Source organism: Entelurus aequoreus, linkage group LG10, assembly GCF_033978785.1.
Source record: "Entelurus aequoreus isolate RoL-2023_Sb linkage group LG10, RoL_Eaeq_v1.1, whole genome shotgun sequence".
NCBI classification, from domain to species: domain Eukaryota; kingdom Metazoa; phylum Chordata; class Actinopteri; order Syngnathiformes; family Syngnathidae; genus Entelurus; species Entelurus aequoreus.
The window spans coordinates 24,352,590-24,366,643 of NC_084740.1; the positions used below are offsets into that span (position 1 = coordinate 24,352,590).

Sequence of the window (14,054 nt, forward strand, 5' to 3'; positions counted from 1 at the left end):
CACGTCTCAGTTGAAGCGTACAGTCGGTGAGACGACGAAAGCTGCAGCTCTCATGTCACCACTCGACTAGATTCACTCGCTCACGTGAGCAAGAACCCGAGAAGCCACCAAAAGGGGGTCAAATGTCGCCGCTGGCGCTTGGGTGGTGTTTCCACCTGTGTAACCTGATACACTTCCTTTAGCCAACGGCTAGTTGAAACGCTCTCTAGGGGGGAGGTGACACATGCAGGCTGAAAAAAGCATCTCTCCCACTACCTTTCTTTATATTCACTCAAACTTATTCAGGAGTTCAATATGATTTCATCCTTTGTTCCAGCGTACGTGTAAGAGTTGTCGGTCACCTGTAAAATCCCAGGTGACTACCAATTAATACGAAGCAACAATAGCTGACAGTTCCTGGTCATCAATGGCAGCGACAAAGACAGGCGAGAAATTCAAACAAGATCCAGTGTGGCCAAACTTCTACACGGTTGAAAATGTCAGTTTGATGCGCCTGTATCCAATAACATACTATTTTCATTTGGTTGCTTTGCCAGCAGCAAAGAAATGATGCAAGCGCAAGAAAGGCACTACTACGAGAGAGTGTGGGTGGATGTCTGGCCCCTTTCCCTGGCTTCACCACCAAACACTCACTAACCAATATAGCATCTTGTGAAAAAGAGAGCAACACCACTACAAAGAAAAAGATCAGTTGACATAGTTCCCACACAGATGTGCTACCACAAACCCTACGAGGACACACACACACACCTGAGGCCGTCAAGGCTTACGCAACCCGCCCGCCCCCTCTGCTCGTTTCTCCTCGCGGCTCGTTGACATTTGTTAGCACGAGCCGAGCGCCGCCGAGTTCACGCGGCTATGAAACATTCAAAAAAGGTTAGAGAGTTTTTTTTATTCTCCCTGAAATGTCAGCTTTGCAGAAGCACTGGCGGCACTTAAGAGGGATATTAGTCACATTGTGGAAGTTATTTACGGAGTCGGACTGTTTTTACATAGATTTTATCCCCGAAGAATAGTCCGCGCAAACTTTTCTATTGCCTGAACAATAATTTGGTGTTTTTGCACCCTTTGGGCTAACAAAAACGCTTTTAATTTATTTTCAAGCAGCAAAGTGCACACAAAATGGAAGCTACCTAGCAACAACACTACGCAACATCCTTTTTATACACTATAACATCCATCCATTTTCTACCGCTTGTCCCTTTCGGGGTACCGGGGGGTGCTGGAGCCTGTCTCAGCTGCATTCGGGTGGAAGGCGGGGTACACCCTGGACAAGTCGCCACCTCATCGCAGGGCCAACACAGATAGACAGACAACATTCACGCTCACATTCACACACTAGGGCCAATTTAGTGTTGCCAATCAGCCTATCCCCAGGTGCATGTCTTTGGAGGTGGGAGGAAGCCGGAGTACCCGGAGAGAACCCACACAGTCACGGGGAGAACATGCAAACTCCACACAGAAAGATCCAGAGCCTGGGATTGAACTCAGGACTACTCAGGACCTTCGTATTGTGAGGCACATGCTCTAACCCCTGTGCCACCGTGCATCCTACACTATAACATTATGAAGTAAAATAAACGGTGTGATGTTCTCATTCATCCAGGTCGTTGTGTGCTCAGGCCAGGCATTCAACTGTACCTTTTGGTTTGTCTTAGAAGACATTTTATTTTGCCTCTCATCCAAGTCGACTTCATCAGTTCATGCTCATAGACTTAGAATCAGAATCAGAATCAGAATAGTTTTATTGCCATTGTTTGAGAAAGGGTTCACAAACTAGGAATTTTTCTTGGTGGAAACGTGCGACATAAAACACATATAACACATATTTGGTATAAAAAGAGCTGTGACTGAGCTATCAGATAGACTTAGAAGGGATTCAAGGAATTCAAGGAGCTGCTGTTAGGAGTTATTAGATTGGTCAGACCTTGTCCAATCTAAGGCTATGTTCACACTGCAGGGCAGGATGTCCAATTCGGAGTTGTTTGTCAAATCAGATCGTTTTATGTAGTCGTTTACTATAGAAAAAAAATGTGACGTCTAATGTGAACGCAATCTGACCCGCGTGCAGACATGACGTCATGACATCACAATGCTGCAGTGTTTACGGAAGTAAACATGGCTCTAATTTTAGTCGGTCTGAGTCCTGGCACATTTTTGTCAATTTCAAGGATTTTGTTCAATGTCAATATTTTCTCAACCGAATTATTGCTCATAGAAGATTTAGAAGAAAGAGGGCAAGGATTTGGATTCTCGCAGTTTGTGGGATATTTGCTTTGACGTATGCTCCGAAGAGCGTGTGAACAAGCAATCGGGAGCCAGGAGTGGTGGAACATTGATGTGAGTTCCTAAAACATTCATTTTGCCTGTTTTCTGCTTAGTTGTCAACTATTTATTTTGCATTATGACACTTATCGCTTTTTGATGACGTATTGGTCAGATGACCACAACTCAATTGTTCAGACTGCAGTCGCATCAGATACATATGATACATACGTTTTCTATCCGGGCTCCAGTACTATGGAATGCCCTACCGGTAACAGTTAGAGATGCTACCTCAGTAGAAGCATTTAAGTCCCATCTTAAAACTCATTTGTATAGTTTAGCTTTTAAATAGACCCCCTTTTTAGACCAGTTAATCTGCCGTGTCTTTTCTGCTCTGCCCCCCTCTCCTGCGTGGAGAGGTTATCAGGTTCAATCAGCGGTCACCTCCAAGGTTTCTCATTGTTCCCATTGGGTTGAGTTTTTTCTTGCTCTGATGTGGGATCTGTCATTGTGGCTTGTGCAGCACTTTGAGACACTTGTGATTAAGGGCTATATAAATAAACTTTGATTGATTGATTTCCAATTTTTACCCACATCAAAAGAGGCCTGGGTCGAATTTGAAAAATGTGGACTTGCACTGTTCACATTGTCATGAATAAATCTGATACAGAATGTGCAAACAAATCGGAATAGATCTGCAGTGTGACCAAGGCCTTAGTTTATGAGCATGAACTGATAAAACCTACTTGGGTGAGAGGCTAAACCAAGACAAACCAAACAGTCCAGTTGCGATCTATTGAATTCCCTGAGAAACAGTGTGTTTATTGTGTGGACAAACCCAACACTGCGATGTTAGCAATAATGCTAGCACTAACGCAGCACAAGATCACCACAAATAAAACAGAGAACCGAAGCCTTGGTGCCAAATTGAAGCTGCCGTTTTAACGAAAAGTTCTATTTTCTCGCCAAGTCACAGTAAACAGTAATAGAGTGTGTACGGCTCAAGTTAATAAATTACTACTACAGATTAATGCCAGAAACTAACACGCCAAGAACGGCAACACTTAATTTGGAATAGGAAATATGTTGTATTATAAAACATATTTCAAATACCACGACATAATGTCTTCAAATGAACCAACACACACCTCAAAATGACAACATTAGCAGCAATGCTAACGCTGAAAACGTAGAAATTGGTGCAAAAGTAAAGTGTGTGCTAAATAATGTACTTATATACAGTAGAATGATAGCCATGTTTTCTCTTTAAAAGGTAATTATTGAGTGTGTTATATATTCTAACGTTACATTCTTTTCCACAAGCTTCAACTACATTTTTCTTAGGCAGCAGGGAGGCCATGACTCATCAAAAAAAAAAAAGACACTGCAGTTTATTGACAGAAGCAGAAAAAGAAGCCACCTGCCAAAGGACGAGCGAGGCGAGGAGGAAGGAAGCGAAGAAAAGACCTTAAAGTCGGGGTCGCCGGGAGGAGGAGGATGACGGCAAGAAGCCATCTGCGGGCTGAGCGCCAAGCCGCGAGATGCCATAATCCAACTTTAAGTGTGCAAGGAGGGGAGACTGTGCTAACAAGTATTTAAAATCCCCTCACACTGTCACCTTCCATCAGTCACATCAGGCTTTGACGCCTCTGAGTCACGATTGTTTTATCAATTTATGAGCTTGCCAGTTATTCCTAATGTGTCCTTAAACTTTAAACTGGATATGCAGGGAATAACACACAACTACATTTTAGGATTTCTATCTTACGAAATATTCAAAGTATCTCACGTTCGCTTTGGCAGACTTGGATTAGGGGAAATTAACACGAGTATCTCAGGTAGATGATTTAATGTTTGGTTTATTATTATCAAGTCATTAAATTATTCAAAATCTGAGAATTAGAGATTTGCAAGATGACATGATTTACAGTAAAAGCTGTCCATAGGTAACGAAAAGAGCGTTCTAGAACTCATTTAACCAATACATCACATTTCATTAGTTCAATGTTTAATTTGAATTAATTCATGTTTCAGTGTGGGTTTAGATCAGGCATGAGTTTGTGTTTGTGATTAAATACTGTACATTTTGATTGAATAATTACTGTTTAATTCATTACTACGCCAAATAGATAGACATCCAAATGTATGAGTAAAAAAAAATAAAGTAGAAAATAAGAACAATAGCAATTTAGCATTTAGCTAACCCAGCAGTGTCCACGGATAATAAAATTAGCCATCTAAAATTCCTTAACCGATACATTACATTTCATTAGTTTAATATGTTTAAACGTTTGGGGCACAAAGTAATATAAAAAATGTTTTTAAAATGTGATATGATGATTATAGTAAAAAATGTAGGGCCGTAAGAAGCTAGTTAGCTTAGCATGCAGCTAGCCTAGTGTTTCTTCTATTGATTGATTGAAACTTTTATTAGTAGATTGCACAGTGAAGTACATATTCCGTACAATTGACCACTAAATGGTAACACCCGAATACGTTTTTCAACTTGTTTAAGTCGGGGTCCACTTAAATTGATTCATGATACAGATATATACTATTTTCATAATACAGTCATCACACAAGATAATCATCAGAGTATATACATTGAATTATTTACATTATTTACAATCCGGGTGTGGGATATGGAGGGGGGGGGGGTTTAGGTTTGGTTGGTATCAACACTTCAGTCATCAACAATTGCATCATCAGAGAAATGGACATTGGAACAGTGTAGGACTGACTTGGTAGGATATGTACAGCGAGTAGTGGACATAGAGAGAGAGATTAGAAAGTATAAGAAAAAGTGTCTACATTTGATTATTTACATTTTATTATTTACAATCCGAAGAGGTATGATGTGGAAGGGAGGGTGTTAGTTTAGGGTTGAAGTTGCCTGGAGGTGTTCTTTTAGTGCGGTTTTGAATGAGGATAGAGATGTCCTTTCTTTTACACCTGTTGGGAGTGCATTCCATATTGATGTGGCATAGAAAGAGAATGAGTTAAGACCTTTGTCTCTTATCAAGTGAAAACTTGAGGAAATGAACAGGTTGATGCTACATTACTGCTTAATTCACTACTAAGCTTAATTAATGAATACATCCAAAATTATGAGTTAAAAGAATAAACTTGAAAATAAATACAATGGCAACTTAGCATTTAGCTAGCCCAGCTGAGTCCAAAGACAACAAAATGAGCTTCCTTTTAATGCTAAAGCTCCTCATCCAGCTCATTTATTATTAAAACAAAATCCAAAACTTTTAAAACAATTAGAGCACAGTATGTGAGTGTTCTGTGTGAAAGTCTAGAGAATGCTTCTTAAAGCCAAGAAAGGGGTGGTTTAAGGTGAGCTAAAAAAGGCTAACCAGCTGTTTGCTTCAGCTTAGTACATGCACACACACACACACACACACACACACACACACACACACGTGCTGTGTTTTCAGGTGGAACAACAAATAACGTAGTAGATGTGTAAAAAGAAAGGTGTTCAAATACATACAAGATGAAAATGCAACACGGCGCTCAGCGTTGTTTGTTTTCCAGAATCGATTTCATCTGGACTGCAAAAATCAATCCACTTTCATCAAGTGCTGCAGGTCACTGGGGTCGAAAGGAGCTCCAACTATTGCTGTGGCGGCAGCTCAGGTTCATGCACGTGCAAGCGCCGTCCCGCCAACGCCCTCGGCCCAGACCCCCAATGGCAGCTCATGAAAGGCTGAAAAGGTTTGATGTGGTTGAAGGGCGCAGATCAATGAGTTTGGAGAGCTTTAACATGTCTCACGTGCGAAGAGGACCTGCTGGCCTGCGAGGAAGTGACACCACGGCCTCCGAGTAGGTGCCAAACGCCACACGCCGCCAGCTTTGCGACCCTCATTTGCAAGGACTCTGCACAAGAACAAGAGCCCAAATGGAAGGAGCGCCGCATGCAAATTTTGCCTGTTTTATCGCAGATGGCGCCGTCTAATTTTAGCCGGGCCTCGGAGGGCAGCTTGGAGCTCGTAAGTTGGGGGGGGGGGGGGGGGGGGGGGGGGCGTGTGCAGCCACCGATGGCTTCGAGGAGCAGCGCTGCTGCCACGCTAATCCCGCGGAATGCTGGCGTTGGACGGAGAAGCGTGAGCGGTCGGTGCCAAAGCCATTGCCTGGCCTATTAAAGGGAGAGCTGCCCGCCAACATATGGCGGCGCTCGACACATTCACCTCATTTTGCCTTCAAATGGCAACAATGAATCAGCCGACTGGAGCGAGAAGCGAAGAGAAAGGCGGCATCACTTGACAACACTAGATGTGTAGGAGTAGCAGCGCTCCTGGCTAGCATGCTAACTGTCCGTCATATAATAAATGATAAATGGGTTATACTTGTATAGCGCTTTTCTACCTTCAGTACAGTATTTCCACATTCACCCATTCACACACACATTCACACACTGATGGCGGGAGCTGCCATGCAAGGCGCTAACCAGCAGCCATCAGGAGCAAGGGTGAAGTGTCTTGCCCAAGGACACAACGGACGTGACTAGGATGGTAGAAGGTGGGGATTGAACCCCAGTAACCATGGGAATACAAATACCAATTCTGCCTTCAAAGACTATCCAGAGATTCTTTAACCAATTATCAGGCTTCGTACACCTTTTCCATGGCCAAATTCAAGCACTTTTTAAGGACTTTCAAGATCAATTTTCCATTTTTTCCAGTACCCTTCAAAAGGCGAAAACCAGTGTGATTCAATCCATAACCTTGTTGTTTGAGATCACCAAATGGTGTCTGTAGGAAAAATAGGGAGAATCTGCTAAAACCTGAGCCTAACATTGAACCAGTAGTTATCATTAACTGAATGGGGCATAGAAAATGAAGCAGTGTTTCTGTAGGCTATTTATTCAATGTCATTGGTGTTTGCAAACGTGTCTCCATTTGTGTTGTTGTACAAATTTCTTGTTTTTTTTCTTACTTACAGCACTCATTGACATCGAACAGCACGGATTGATTCACACCGTATTTGTGCTTGTAAACTGCATAATGTAATATAAATACACGCACCCTCAAAATGTCAATTTCACTCATTTATTAACAAAACTGTTCCACATTAATATAAGGATAATAAATTAAAGGAGAATATTTTGTTTGTTTCACAACACCTCAGTCACCTTTCATTAAGCATATCTAGCCTTATAACTGTGGCCGTGATAACAAATCGATTTTTAGTTGAGGGAAGTTCTTAACATTATAATTTATCATTGACAAACGCTCGCTTTTTTCCTTTCATAGCTCGTAATAACTGTCCGCAATTAACATGTCATCTAGCGCTGATCTCACAGTTTAGGTCTAGCATGTACCAAAAGGTTAGAAAACTAAACTTTAGCTAACGTTAGTTAACTTGTAGGGCTAGTAATCTCTGTGGCTTACCTTTCATATGACTAGTGAGAGCCGACTCTCCCATTGCGAAAAGCTGGATTTCCTATTTGCATACTTTGCAGCAGGCTACATGTGGATTTGGTCCACGTTGTATCCAAAGTTTGAATTTGTCATTTTCCATCCAATGTTCATTAAAACGACAACCTCCCGGCATGACAACAACCTAATGTAAGGGCTCGTGCAAAGCCAACAGATCAAGCGTGTAACTTTCATTTTTAAGGAAAATTATTTTATGTGTTACCGTTTTATAATTAGCCTATTCAGTCATACTGCCGAGAAATATGATGAACATTTCCAAGCATTTATAAGCACTTCACCCAAAATTCTAACATTTTTCAAACTTTGAGAACACAACATTAAAATCCAAGCATTTTCAAGGATTTTAAGCACCCGTACGAACCCTGAATTATAGAACTTTACACAACAATTAATGTGGCTCTACTGAAGAGTTGTAAAAGTAGCACAAACAGTGATGTTTTTGACATTGTTATTATTATTATTATTATTGGGTTGGGTTTATATAGCTGTACTCATTGGCGTTGTTAGGCCTATTTTAGGAAGGCTCAAGCCCCCCTAAAATGTTCTTAAGCCCCCCTAAATAATTTAGTGTTAAAAAATAAATAAATAAAAAATTATATATATATATATATATTTATTTATTTATTTATTTTTTTTACAAATACATGCCGACATATTCATTATAAAGTTGCCCGAATATGAGTTTAAATAAATAATCATATAACCTGTCATTATTCACTCAGTTTCCCCTCACTTCATAGCGTAAGGTAGAGAGCCCCTTTAGTGCGTCGGTATCCAATCCATTCCACTTGTTCATATAGAAAATGCCCACATCACTCAAAATCCAGTCTGCATTTTCTCTGCGACCTTGCTTGCGGTCCTTGGACTTGTTCATATAGAAAATTCCCACATCACTCAAAATCCAGTCCGCATTTTCTCTGCTACCTTGCTTGCGGTCCTGCAGGTGTACGAAGCACATTAGCACACAGCACTGCAGAACAAGAACCTTGTGTCTGCAATTGTAAATAATTTAGTTTTTAAGTGTTGTGTTTCTTGTGGAATCTATATAAAGTAATATACATTAGCCTATTGTTGAAATAATGAAAACAACATCATTAAATATATTTGTTTTGTTGTATTGTTACATTAATAGCTGTTGTATTATTATAGGATGGCTTGTTAAACATGTCATAGGATTTTCAGAGGGTGGAAAAACCAAGACATTTAATATAAAATGTAAAATGAATAAATACATAAAAAGAAAAAGAAAAAAAATGGTTAAAAGCCATCGTCCCAGGGAGCATTTAATTTTGTCCCGTGCATTTTTTTTACCGTCCCCGGGACGACGGGACTACGTTAATCTCAAGCCCTGGAAGTTACATTTTATTGTTTGCATTATTTCTTTCAGCATTGCACTTTGAAGATGGTCCCTCAGCTCTTTGACAGCTTTGGCTCTTTTTCAGATCAGCAGACGGACTTTAAGTCTTTCTTATTTACAGTATATATAAAAGTTTCTCATTTCTATTCAGACTTCCATATATATTTAATTTCCTTAATGGCTTGCCATAAAATATATATATAAATTTATTATGTACAAGCCAAATTATCCCGATCCAGATATTACTTTAATTCAAGTAATCAAGTAATATTTCCAGGGCTTGAATTTACAACCATTTTAGTCACATATGTGCCCAAAATGTAATCTGTGCAACTTCAAAATATTTGGGAACAAACAATTATTGTATTGTGAGCTAAAGTGGTGGTATTAGCCTCTATGTTGTAACATAGAGGCTAATGCCATGACTTTCATTGTGTTTCAGTGTATCTTGAAGGATCACGCAAGTAATTGTTTCTTGTTGATGCTGTAAACAAAATGTCACTGTGCAAACCCATGTTTGTTGTTGTATGAACACAGATTGAAAAAAAACCCACTGAAATAATAATAATAACAATGAATAATTTCTAAGTCTTTGTTAGCCGTTTGTGAAGTTTTGTGCTCGTGCGCTACGTTCGCTCGCATCCTGTGCATCTCCTGGGGGCTAAGCCCCCCCTTGTCCTTAAAAGCTAGTGACGCCCCTGGCTGTACTCAATCCTTACACATTTTTGGCCTCCGATACTGACCCGATTGTTTGGCCTCAGATCTAATCTGATTTCAAGTCCCGATTCGATACATTGACTATAGATTATAGAACTGAAAATATTTAACAGCAAGTAACTAAAGTGAAATGAAGTGAAGTGAATTATATTTATACAAAATAAAGTGTCAAGTGCACAATATATTAGAACTACTTTTGGCTTCTATTTCAATCATTTGGGTTTTGCCCTCAAAGCCTTCCTGTATCCAGAGACTTACTCCCCGAGTTTGTAGACAATAACAAAAACCACCCAAAAAACATTTTTTTATAATAAGAAAAGGAAAAATATCGATCTAATCACTAAAGGTGGGAAGATTTGGGCACCTCACAATTCGATTACAGTTACGATTCAGGGGCTACGATTAAATTACGACACATAATTGATTAAATTACGACACATAATTAATTATTATATTGTATATTGTTATTATACTGTTAATATATCCTATATTATTATTATTATATATTCTAAATGAATAACATGTAATTATAATTCATATCAATAATATGTCTGCAAGCCAAGGTAACTGTCAGGGCTCGGTCCTTGGCGTGGTTTGTTCTCCCAGAAGGCAACGGAAAATTGGCGCGTGCGAGACGTGATTTTAAATACATTTTAATTCAAACTAAAAAAAGTACAAACAAAAGGCGCTCACAGTGGAGGTAAAAACTTGACTATGACAAAACAAAAGACTTGCACAAAGGCAGAACTAGGACATAAAACAAACTTGCAAACTAAGGCTTGAATAAAGAAAACTTACTTGGAACCAGAACAGGACATGAAAAAGAACAGCATGGATCATGAGCGTGAACAGAGTGGCAGGAGTGAATGTGATGTCGCCAGGACGAACAACAGAAACAGAAAAGCTTATATAGTGACATGATCAGTGAAAACAGGTGCGTGACTCTAACCGTGAACAGATGCGTGACATGACAATGTGAACCAGGTGAAACTAATGGTTGCTATGGTGACAAATAAAAGTGCATAAAAAGTCCAAAACCAAATCCGAACATGACTAAAACAAAACATAATCACAGACATGACAGAGCCCCCCCCCTTACGGACAGATCCCAGATGTCCAAAACAAACAAAACAAGGCAGGATCGAGAGTCATGGGAGGGCGGGAGGGGGACATGGCGGTGGGTCGCCAGACCAGGTGTCCCCGAATCCACCGGGGCAGGATCAGGTGGCGGCGACGCGTAGACCGCCGCTGTACCTGACGAGGTGGGCGACCCGGGAATGGCCATATCCATGGCCGACGGGGAGGTGGGCGCACTTGGCGTGGCGGCCGACCAGGTAGTGGCCACATCCGTGGCCGACGAGGAGGTCGGCCTACCTAGCGTGGCGGACGCCCATGGACTGGCCACATCCATGGCCGACGAGAAGGCAGGCGCTTCGTCGACGTGGCAGTCGCAGATGACGAAGCTTGGCGTGGTGCGTCGGGCGGAAAAGCTTGGCGTGGCGTGTCCTGGCAGCGTGGGTCTTGGTCTTGGCAGCGTGGGTCTTGGTGTTGGTCTTTGTGTTGGTCTTGGCAGTCTTGGTGTTGGTCTTGGTAGTCTTGGTGTTGGTCTTGGTAGTCTTGGTGTTGGTCTTGGCAGTCTTGGTGTTGGTCTTGGCAGTCTTGGTCTTTGGGTGGTGTCTTGGGGTGGTGTGTCTTGGACATGGCGTGAGGGGTTTTGGACTTGGCGTGAGGGGTCTTGGACTTGGCTTGAGGGGTCTTGGACTTGGCTTGAGGGGTCTTGGACTTGGTCTTGGCTTGAGGGGTCTTGGACTTGGTCTTGGCTTGAGGGGTCTTGGCGTCGTGGAGCTGCGACTGGCGGCACTTGGCGTCGTGGAGCTGCGACTGGCGGCACTTGGCGTCGTGGAGCTGCGACTGGCGGCACTTGGCGTCGTGGAGCTGCGACTGGCGGCACTTGGCGTCGTGAAGCTGTGACTGGCGGCACTTGGCGTCGTGAAGCTGCGACTGGCGGCACTTGGCGTCGTGGAGCTGCGACTGGCGGCACTTGGCGTCGTGGAGCTGCGACTGGCGGCACTTGGCGTCGTGGAGCTGCGACTGGCGGCACTTGGCGGCGTGGAGCAGGTAGCGGAACTTGGCGTGGAGCTGCGACAGGTGCCTGGCGTGGAGCAGGTACTGGTGGCGCTTGGCGTGGTGGAGCTTGGCGTGGAGCTGGGCGTGGAGCAGGTGGAGGTGGCCTAGCTGGAGGCTGTGGCTTGGCAGGTCGAAAGACTGGTGGTGGGGGCCGTGCTGGTGGCTGTGGCTTGGCAGGTCGAAAGACAGGTGGTGGTGGCCGAGCTGGAGGCTGTGGCTTGGCATGGCGATGCTGAACCACCCCACCTGAACATTTCCCAGCCCTAGCCCCCCCATCAAGGAGCGGATCCCAGACGCGCTCCCCGCGGTCTGGAACCGTCTTTTGGGGTGGGTGGAGGGAGGTCAGGAGGGGGGCTAAATCCTCCCCTCTAAATTGTCCAAAATGTCTTTCCTTCCCCCCCCCACCTGGGCTTTTGTGGGTGGATAAAAAGAAAAATTTTGTGACGGGGGCGGGGTTTGAGTCTTGGGGGGCGGGGCATGAAAACTGGGTGACTGTGATTGACAGGATCTAATTTGTAAAAACATGTCCTGATAATGTCTTATCATGTTTTTACAGTCTTTTGCTGGAGGTGAGTGATCAAAAGAAAAAGTATTGAAAAAAAAATCCTGGTCTGTGACGTCATCAGGGCGAAGCCGGGCTGGCTGCTGCTTGCTTCCGCCCGGAGGGGGAGGGGCTTGTGGGAGCGGCGTGTCCTGCCGGCTCGCGGAAGTCTTTCCTCGTCCTTGGCGACGCTTCCGGGACGGGAACGACGCGCCGATCGGCACCAGCTTGCCTCCATTCCCCCACATCATCCCCCTGCGCTCCCTGGGGGAAAAGCGCAGCGTCTCGGTCTCCATGGCGCACAGCACCTCCCAAGAAGCCTCATCCAAACTGTCCAACTTTCTTGCGGGAGAATTTTTCTGCTGGCGACATACTGTCAGGGCTCGGTCCTTGGCGTGGTTTGTTCTCCCAGAAGGCAACGGAAAATTGGCGCGTGCGAGACGTGAATTTAAATACATTTTAATTCAAACTGAAAAAAGTACAAACAAAAGGCGCTCACAGTGGAGGTAAAAACTTGACTATGACAAAACAAAAGACTTGCACAAAGGCAGAACTAGGACATAAAACAAACTTGCAAACTAAGGCTTGAATAAAGAAAACTTACTTGGAACCAGAACAGGACATGAAAAAGAACAGCATGGATCATGAGCGTGAACAGAGTGGCAGGAGTGAATGTGATGTCGCCAGGACGAACAACAGAAACAGAAAAGCTTATATAGTGACATGATCAGTGAAAACAGGTGCGTGACTCTAACCGTGAACAGGTGCGTGACATGACAATGTGAACCAGGTGAAACTAATGGTTGCTATGGTGACAAATAAAAGTGCACAAAAAGTCCAAAACCAAATCCGAACATGACTAAAACAAAACATAATCACAGACATGACAGTAACACAGCTGTGGCAAAGATTGGCAAGGTTGAGCAGATCGCAGCTTATTAAAAAAAGGCAAATATCGACCCCGTACACAATCTCATGATCGGGACGTCTCTATTTAAAAGCGACAATGCTATTTTCTAAAACTTCTGCTTTGTGCTGTTTTGTACACAAATGACCAGTTTTGCAGTTAAGAACTGATCTCAAGCTTTCCACTTTGTTTGTCTGTTACTCCAATTTGATGAAACGCCATTATCAAGAAACTCACGACTCCGTTTACTGTAAACTGTTTTTCTTTTGTATCCAAAACCGCATACAAACTTTGGCATTATGTGTTTTGACATGCACTGTTTGGGTGTTTACAAATGAAAATTACTTCAGACATTTTTGAAGCTGTGGGAATTCAGATCAGTTATGGGGGGGGGGGGGGGGGGGGGGGAATCCTCTGCACATGAAACTTTCCAAAACCTCAAACAACAAATACTGTATTTTGGGGTTTCTGGTATAAAAAGGCCCGGAGACAACAATGGCTCACCACAGTGGTTGCACTGGGTCTTTGCTTTTTTCATCAACGTGCTTTGTTTTACCACTTTTAAAACCTGCCTACCATGCACTTCTGATAGGCAAGATGGGCCAACTAGTCCACACTTAAAAAGACCATTGATGAGGTTCATGCCACGACAACACAAGGGCTGGCGAAATAAGGCTCAAATGCGATCCAATA

The 14,054-nt window shown here is 43.0% G+C and overlaps 1 protein-coding gene and 1 long non-coding RNA gene across 5 annotated transcripts in view; one reads left to right on the plus strand and one right to left on the minus strand.

The window, feature by feature from the left end:
• LOC133658395 (uncharacterized) overlaps positions 1-4,893 on the plus strand; it is a 148,102-nt gene extending 143,209 nt beyond the window's left edge. For 2 of the 4 annotated variants that reach the window (XR_009827460.1, XR_009827458.1), the window contains exon 6: positions 3,589-4,893. This is a non-coding gene — a long non-coding RNA (uncharacterized LOC133658395). The remainder of the gene's footprint in view (positions 1-3,588) is intronic. The other 2 variants (XR_009827459.1, XR_009827456.1) reach the window with 2 other exon arrangements.
• The window catches only part of traf4a (tnf receptor-associated factor 4a), a 65,496-nt gene that overhangs the window by 27,953 nt on the left and 23,489 nt on the right, over positions 1-14,054 (minus strand). The window lies entirely within an intron of this gene.